Source organism: Schistocerca cancellata, chromosome 3 (genome assembly GCF_023864275.1).
Source record: "Schistocerca cancellata isolate TAMUIC-IGC-003103 chromosome 3, iqSchCanc2.1, whole genome shotgun sequence".
Taxonomy (NCBI): Eukaryota; Metazoa; Arthropoda; class Insecta; order Orthoptera; family Acrididae; genus Schistocerca; species Schistocerca cancellata.
Window position 1 is genome coordinate 778,440,852 of NC_064628.1, and position 9,614 is coordinate 778,450,465.

Sequence of the window (9,614 nt, forward strand, 5' to 3'; positions counted from 1 at the left end):
ACTTGAGGTGCATAAATCTGGATTACTTTTAGTGTTTCTTTTTGGAATCTCAGGTTTAAGATTGTGATCCTGTCTGATATATATCTCACATTTTCAATACAGCTTTGTACATTCTTATTCACCATCACTGCCACACCATTTCTTCCAGACCTGTTATTCCCACTCCAGTACAGTTTTCCTCCTCCTCTCAAATTCTTCTCACCTTTTCCCTTCCACTTTCGCTTAATCCCAATATATCTAACTTCCTCTCTGTCAGTACATCTGTCATTTCTTCCATTTTTCCATTGAGGGTTAATATACTGCCAATATTTAGGTTATTTTTTAGTCCAGTTGGTTTCTTCTTCTTGTACTGATGAGTAACATCAGGTCTCCCGTCATTTGCACCAGTACTTGAAGAAGCAGTGGGGTCAAATCCTGAGTGGTTCGTTCCGAGGCTCGTCTGTGTTTTGAAAGCAATATATGAACACTTTCCTACTGGCTTGCTAGGCCTAACGCAAGGAAGGATTTTCTGTTGGGTTTGTCTCCCTTAGCCTTTGGAGTTTCTCCTCCACCACAAGGCAGTGGTTCCCTTCTCATTTAATCCCCAGAAAGGAGGGTTGCCTCATCTACCAGCTACGCCGTTCCGAAGTCTTCCTTCTCCGCCGTCGCTGCCATTAAGGTCTTCACCCGTAACTCAATAAAATGATAAAAACAGTTTAAAATAACTATCAGATGTTTATGTCGATATTTTATTGAGTTTCACCAGTACGATGACACAACTATTACTTTCACATATGCGATATGTCTGCGATAGGAGTCATGGGGCGTGAAAAGAAATGCATACAGAGGCCGTAATGGAAAAACAGGTTGACATGGAAACACACATGGTGTAGTTTCAACAAAAATTTAGAGGTCTTAAGAATATATGTAGAATAAAATTATGATTCGCTTTTGCATGTCTACTACTGCGACGGTAGCAGCTACAACGTCCTTTTTAATATTTCAGTTTTTATATTTATTACTTTCTGTGTTCCATAGCAGTTTTGGACCGGAGTTGTGGGACGTGAACAGAAATGCATACAAAAACCATTCTGGAAAAACAGGTACTTGGCAAGGTGCTGCCCACGAACACGGAAATAAACATGGTGAAGTTTCAACAAAAGCTTAGAAGACTTAGAATATATGCAGAATAAAATTATGCTTCGCTTTTGCATGTTAGCTACTGCGATAGTAGCAGCGACAATGTACTTTTTAATATTTCAGTCTTTATATTTACTACTTTCTGTGTTCCACAGCAGTGACCGAAAACATACGCACGCACGACATTTATGGAATTCATGGTTGTCTCGTTTGCCCAGTCAGACATACCTATAAACAACAAACAAAGTGAGTACGATATTGCTTGCATGTGCGAAGGAACTTTGCATCGTACTTCCGAACAACACAGGCACTACAATATCGTACTTATCCGCCGATATTGGGCAAGCGACCTTCAATTAATATGTCTCCCTTGGACGGGAGTATACGTAATGAATGTACGAGTGCAGGTAGGTTGACAACATATGGAAGTTTGGGTCTCGCCTTCAGCCGTGCTCGGATAGCCTAATGCAAGGCGATACTCGCAATTAGCGGGAAATCCAGGTTCAAGTCCCGGTCTGGCACAAATTCTCATCTTCATCATTCCATCACAGAGCTATTGGTTGTCAATATTCGCAAATGTGAATACATTTCATGTAACCAAATTGAGTGCCGTTGTGTATGCCCGCCAGATATCGAACTGAACCAAAACAACATTGTTTCACTGCTTCCCTTGTCACTGCGGTACCGTTCGTGAGAAAGAGGAAGCAAGGCAGAGATAGAGAGGGGGAGGGGGGGGGGAGCATTTGCAGGGAAGGATGGAGACAGATGCCGCCCAGCGATACGAAGCATATTCTGCATTTGCTGGACGGCTCTGGCAACGTCTCGATAATATGTCGGCAACTACAGGGTGTTTCAGAAATGACCGGTATATTTGAAACGGCAATAAAAACTAAACGAGCAGCGATAGAAATACACCGTTTGTTGCAATATGCTTGGGACAACAGTACATTTTCAGGCGGACAAACTTTAGAAATTACAGTAGTTACAATTTTCAACAACAGATGGCGCTGCAAGTGATGTGAAAGATATAGAAGACAACGCAGTCTGTGGGTGCGCCAGTCTGTACGTCGTCTTTCTGCTGTAAGCGTGTGCTGTTCACAACGTGCAAGTGTGCTGTGGACAACATGGTTTATTCCTTAGAACAGAGGATTTTTCTGATGTTGGAATTCCACCGCCTAGAACACAGTGTTGTTGCAACAAGACGAAGTTTTCAACGGAGGTTTAATGTAACCAAAGGATCGAAAAGCGATACAATAAAGGATCTGTTTGAAAAATTTCAATGGACTGGGAACGTGACTGATGAACATGCTGGAAAGGTAGGGCGACCGCATACGGCAACCACAGAGGGCAACGCGCAGCTAGTGCAGCAGGTGATCCAACAGCGGCCTCGGGTTTCCGTTCGCCGTGTTGCAGCTGCGGTCCAAATGACGCCAACGTCCACGTATCGTCTCATGCGCCAGAGTTTACACCTCTATCCATACAAAATTCAAATGCGGCAACCCCTCAGCGCCGCTACCATTGCTGCATGAGAGACATTCGCTAACGATATAGTGCACAGGATTGATGACGGCGATATGCATGTGGGCAGCATTTGGTTTACTGACGAAGCTTATTTTTACCTGGACGGCTTCGTCAATAAACAGAACTGGCGCATATGGGGAACCGAAAAGCCCCATGTTGCAGTCCCATCGTCCCTGCATCCTCAAAAAGTACTGGTCTGGGCCGCCATTTCTTCCAAAGGAATCATTGGCCCATTTTTCAGATCCGAAACGATTACTGCATCTCGCTATCTGGACATTCTTCGTGAATTTGTGGCGGTACAAACTGCCTTAGACGACACTGCGAACACCTCGTGGTTTATGCAAGATGGTGCCCGGCCACATCGCACGGCCGACGTCTTTAATTTCCTGAATCAATATTTCGATGATCGTGTGATTGCTTTGGGCTATCCGAAACATACAGGAGGCGGCGTGGATTGGCCTCCCTATTCGCCAGACATGAATCCCTGTGACTTCTTTCTGTGGGGACACGTGAAAGACCAGGTGTACCGCCAGAATCCAGAAACAATTGAACAGCTGAAGCAGTACATCTCATCTGCATGTGAAGCCATTCCGCCAGACACGTTGTCAAAGGTTTCGGGTAATTTCATTCAGAGACTACGCCATATTATTGCTACGCATGGTGGATATGTGGAAAATATCGTACTATAGAGTTTCCCAGACCGCAGCGCCATCTGTTGTTGACAATTGTAACTACTGTAATTTCGAAAGTTTGTCTGCCTGAAAATGCACTGTTGTCCCAAGCATATTGCAACAAACGGTGTATTTCTATCGCTGCTCGTTTAGTTTGTATTGCCGTTTCAAATATACGGGTCGTTTTTGAAACACCCTGTATCTGCAACAGGCTGACCTAACAACAATGTTGCCCGGTCTTTCCGCAATATTACCATGTATTCCAGCCACGTGGGGCAGCAATGTTGACAGCAACACTATTGTGTCCACATACTGTCATAAAATACAGCAGGTGCAAACGTCCCTTCAGCGATAGATGACTGTGTGGTAGTAATAATTTCTTTATGACGCTGCTTGAACGAAATGATATTGCAGAAATGTTTCTGTGACAACAGAACTCATTTACAGCCGCTAGTCGAGGGAATGGCTTCCTCTTGTAGGCAGAACGTAGGGACATACGAGGGGTAGGAGAACTGACGTACTTCTCCCGGTACTTCTATAAACTATCTTTCTGTCTTGCTTTCTTGGACCAGTTTTTATGTGTTCTATACGTTTGCGCCCTATTGTTTCGACTCTTTTATACGGGATTTTCATATCTTTTACTGTCGATCGAATTACGAGGCGTGTTTTTTAAGTAAGGTCCGTTTTGTTGTAGACACTAGTAGTTCAGGTGCATACCGCAAAGAGCGCGTGCGTCGTGTACCGGCATGCCTCGGGAACAACTGTGCTACAGTTTCAGCTCTGTAGCTAACCTGTACAGTTCTGTTCTGTGCTTTCAAAATGTTTACGACTATCAACTCGCCCGCCGCGTGTGAGGTTCGCTCAGTGATACTGTTTTTGGCAGCAAGGAACCTGTCTGCTGAAGAAATTCATCGACAGATTTGTGAAGTGTACGGTGATACTGTTATGAGTGAAAGCAAAGTGCGTAAGTGGGTACGAGAATTCAAAGATGGCCGTGACAACTCCATGATGAGGACCACTCTGGTCGCCCTTCTTTGATTACCGACGATTTGGTGGCTTCAGTTGAAGCGACGATTCATGAGAACAGGCGCTTCACGATAACAGGTCTCTCAAACGAATTTCCTGACGTGTCGAGATCAGTGCTTCACTACATCGTTTCTGAACACCTAAAGTTTAGGAAACTGTGCTCCCGCTGGGTCCCGAAACACCTAACAGAGGACCACAAAAACCAAAGACTTGAGCGTGCGATGAATTTCTTGTTATCACGAAGAGGGTGACGGCTTCTTGAGTCAGGTCGTAACTGGAGACGAAAATTGGGTTTCGCATATCACGCTCGAATCGAAGCAACAGAGCATGGAATGGAGACACACAAACTCGCCTGTAAAGGTAAAGGACAAACAGACACTGTCCCAGCGCAAAATCATGGCGTCAGTGTTGTGGGATAGGCATGGTGTTTTGTTGGTCGAGTTGATACAACGAGGAACCACCATCAATGCAGAAGCATACTTCCAAACCCTGAGAAAGCTAAACAGAGCGATTCAAAACAAAAGACGCGGCATGCTGACAAAGGGAATTGTCCTTCTCCATCACAATGCAAGACCTCACACTGCAGGTCAGACCCGTGATGTATTGGGTAGTTTTGGCTGGGAAGTTTTAGACCACCCACCCCACAGTCTTGATCTTGCGCCGAGCGATTACCATCTGTTCCTCCACCTCAAAAATACCTCAGTGGCAACCGTTACAATAATGACGATGACGTGAAAACGGCAGTGAACTCTTGGTTATCGGAGCAGGCTGCAAGTTTTTATGAAGAGGGTATTTTAAAATTGGTTGAGAGGTATGATACGTGTTTCAACAAACTTGGCAACTATGTCGAAAAATAAAGTGATGTATGTACTTTCTGAAAATAAATTTTCTTTTCTGAAATAACCTTTCGTTGTGTACTTATGTTCAAATGGACCTTACTTAAAAAAAAAAACACGGCTCGTAGATTCTGGAGACGCTTGCGTGAGTAATTTAAACATCACTGTAGTCATTTTCGCCCTACTACCTGACTATTATAAAATATAGTTCTTTCGGAAACTCCTGTTACAAACTTTAGGACTTCTAGAGGGGTGTGAATACATAACATTCTGAATAGGAACCCAGGTCCAGAAACGTACCGTTTCCGTTCTACTATGGTTTCAATTCAGATGTTTAACTCATCCTTTTCTTTTCGAGGAATTGACTTAGGCGTGACGCAATACAACTATTAGGTAACAGTTCGAAAGGAAACAAAACGAAACGTCCATTTTATCACTTAACCGCATTTGATTGTATTAACGCTTAAACCTCAGGTGTTCACATTATTCCAAAACAAAAATGAACCCAGCATACTGTACGTACAGAACAATCCTGATTCATTACAACAGCGACTCAATGTGGCGACCACCAACATTGTTACTGACAGTGTACCTACGAAGCATATTCTGGTATACACTCGCCATCCCACCTGGTGTCTCTTCAATTTCTAGTGCAACAGACGTGGACGCGTTACACATCTGAATTAAACCGTCTTAGAGTGGAAACGGTACGTTTCCGGACATGGGATCCTCTTCAAAATGTTTATGTACTCACTCCCCTCTACAGCTCCTAGAAGTTTGTAACCGAAATTTCCGAACACTCTGTATAAAAGATATAGCCGCAATTTTAGGTCGCACTTCTGGATAGAGCTCCCCTTTGTGTTAGAGCTGACTTCTGTGATAGGTTTTGCTTAGGTCTCATTACAGCATTAGATCTTATGAATCTATCAGATAATATGTGATAACAGGTATAAAATATACGTGTGAAATACTTAATTACTGAACTAGTTAAGAAAGGAATAGGATTACAGTCTAAAAAATATGAATAACTTAAATTGGATGTGCAAGTTTCGTGATCTTATCTATTAGCCTAGACTAGTCGCTATTCAGACTAGTTCTATTCCGGGTTCCCGGGTTCGATTCCCGGCGGGGTCAGGGATTTTCTCTGCCTCTTGATGGCTGGGTATTGTGTGCTGTCCTTAGGTTAGTTAGGTTTAAGTAGTTCTAAGTTCTAGGGGACTGATGACCATAGCTATTCAGTCCCATAGTGCTCAGAGCCATTTGAACCATTTGAACTAGTTCTATTTTGCTGGTATAAGAACCTGCCACACGTGTCAAATATTAACATTCAGATTATTCATATTAAAGACTACAATAGTCAGAAATATTTTCCAATGCCAATTGCCGACAGATAAGATGGGTGTTATTATCGAATTGTATAATAACACTCGAAAAGTAAATGTCAGTTTTCTCTACTCCAGTGGTAGTCGAAATAATTTAATACAGCCTTCCAAGCATTTTTATATTTTCCCGGTTAATTCGTAAACGGTCTTTCATTCTTGCTTTTTTTGCGTCGATTTTTGTATGATTACGCCCTTGGTGGGGGCGTATTTTACCACCCCTTCGGTATAGCCCTGCTGCAAGGTGACACCGAGAGCTGTTCTGGCACCGACGCGGTCACCCGCGAATACAGCCAGCCCTGTTATAAGAAGAACACTTTGAACTTCGCCGTAAGAAGCGCCGCTAGGTCGGGGCACTGTTACGTGATGGGCGTGTGTGAGTCGATCCTTTAACTGTCACTATCCATTGACGGAAAAATTGCCGTCTGCCGGCATCATAGAATGTGTATATCTATGGAGTGAGCATAGCCTATTACCCATGTTCTCAACATCGAATTAAGTCAGTCACTTGATTACGGGTCAACTTCGCTTGTCAACGATTTGCGGTAATAGTGAAACTTGAACATTACACGTATTCACCTCATGTTATATATTTTTCTGCACGTTTGAGTTTTAGCAACAGCTAAGATGCAATATTATCTTTGCTATGGATGGATAGAAGAGTAGGAGGCACTTTAAATGCTGAAAAACTTTGAGACACGGTATTACAAACTCTTGTATTGTTTTGTGACCGTTTGTTTACGAGACAAGTGCCAGATAAATTTACAAGTGTGTCTGAGTAAAGTGCCAGCCATTGTATTCATATTGGTGCTATGTCCACATGCAGATAAAATGTATACATAACAGTCTGATTAATTCTTTTCCAGTTTATTTCGTCCAATGTCAGACCCTTGTGGGTATGTAAGTATTTCTAAGTGAGACAGTTTCATACACAGTGTCATAGTAACGCAATTAATTAGAATAGACGCGAGAATACGAATCAGGACATGGGAAACCTAACAGAAATATTGTTGGCTGTCACTTCTTATGTTGCTCCAAAATTTGAGCGCTACCCATGTATTTTTTTATTTTTTTGTGCGTAGTGAACTGTTTTACTTTTCTGACGAGATGGAGAAAAAGTGTTATAGATAATATACTTGTCTATAAAAATCAGAAGGATAAATAAAGAAAATCGGAAAATATTAATAAACAAGCAGGTGCAAAACGCTTGCCATATTTATTTTAACAATTTAAGAGTTCCAAATGCGTTTTTTTTTGTGACACTTTGGTGCCCTACGCGGTATCATTGAAACGTAATTAATTAGAACAGAGATTCGATAACACGAATAAGTGCAATCGAGTTTCTAAGAAGCTTGTTTAGGTTTTTATGCTGGTAGCGCCACGTAGCGCTCTGTATGAAAATCACTGATTGTGCTATGTGCAGTCTGTGGCTGGTTGGCATTGTTGGAATATTTGCTATTGTAGTGTTGGTCAGTTGGATGTGAACAGCGCGTAGCGTTGCGCAGTTGGAGGTGAGCCGCCAGCAGTGGTGGATGTGGGGAGAGAGATGGCAGAATTTTGAGAGCGGATGATCTGGACGTGTGTCCGTCGGAAAAAGGATTGTTTATTCTCTACCAAAATGTTTCATTTGCTAACTATGCCTCTCAGTAGTTAGAATCTTTCATTTAGCTGGCAGTATGGCCGCTCGCTGTATTGCAGTAGTTCGAGTAACGAAGATTTTTGTTAGGTAAGTGAGTCATGAAAGGTATAGGTTACTGTTAGTCAGGGCCATTCTTTTGTAGGGATTATTGAAAGTCAGACTGCGTTGCGCTAAAAATATTGTCTGTCAGTTACGTGATGATCAGACAAAGTAAAGAGAGAAATGTCTGAGTATGTTCAGTTTTGCTCCGCTGTTTGAAAATCAAATAACTTAGAAGTTACCAGCACAGTAATTGATAATTTTGCAAAGGAGACGTTTCAAGCTGCATGTCACATCTTCCACTATCCGAAAAAACGTAAAGTGTAATCTGAGTTATAAGACTGTGGCAAAAGAGCGCAATACCATTCCTCTTCACATCTTTAAGCCAACTTCTGTTCCCAGTATCAAACTGTTAAGATGTTTGTAAAACGTGTATACAAAGTCCCAGGGAAACTCTGAAGGTGATCTATCTGTAGCAGCGAAGCAATAACATCCAAAATACGCCAAGCATTATCCGCGCTGAAATGCGCCTTCCGAAAATCACGTGACTTGAGCTGCAGGAGAGATTGCGGACAGAATCCTCGTTCTGCACATCCGAATGCTCGCTCCATAGATATTTATACTCTACGGGCCCGCTCGCTGCTGTCGGGGCTTTAACGGACGCGCACGTGGCAGTCGATGTGGCAACACTGTAGCGCCACGTGACAAACGTCAAATAGCATGCGGTTTTGACCAGCGTGTAGGCTACAGCCGTGTTCTACTTGCAGAGACCGTGCTAAGCAGAGTAATGGCGGCCGTACCTGTGTGCACGTGCGGAGCGTGTGAGGGCGGCAGGCGTCGCGACGCCGTGGCTGTTGGACGCTCGCCGTGGCGGCCTCCGGCGCCGACTGTGTTCTCTGCGACGCCGCGTCGCCCGCTGGCGGCCTGATCAATAGGGCGGAGGGTCGCGGGGAGCCGGCCGTACCAAGCTCAGAGAGGGACCAGCGGGCCCTGCCCAACGGCGACTGCCTAACCCCGCCGCACGCACCGGCCTCGCCCTAGGTAGGCCGACGCTGCCGTCGCACTCGACAAGCTGGCGAGGCGACCCACTGCCCCAGCCGCACGTGGCGTCGCGATGCCGTAAAAAGTTCACGGCCTGCCCTCCAGCCTACCTGCCCACTTCCGCCAGTTTACGGCGACCTGCTGCGGTAAATTCGCTCAGGTCACAGAAGTCACGCAACGGACGCTAGCATCGAGTAGCAGGCTGAGTGTTAAAACACTCTTACAAACAACACACTTCTTCTTTTTTTTTATTTATTTATTGTTCCGTGGGACCAAATTAAGGAGAAGTCTCCATGTTCATGAACGGGTCAATACATGAAATTATAACACGATACTGGAAACA

At 43.9% G+C, this 9,614-nt stretch overlaps 1 protein-coding gene across 1 annotated transcript in view; it reads right to left on the reverse strand.

Annotated features, from left to right (window-relative positions):
* Positions 1–9,108, reverse strand: part of LOC126177058 (uncharacterized) — a 266,522-nt gene extending 257,414 nt beyond the window's left edge. The window contains exon 1 of the mRNA XM_049924295.1: positions 9,031–9,108. The gene's annotated coding sequence lies outside the window, so the exon portion shown is untranslated. The remainder of the gene's footprint in view (positions 1–9,030) is intronic.
* Positions 9,109–9,614: the final 506 nt, after the last annotated feature.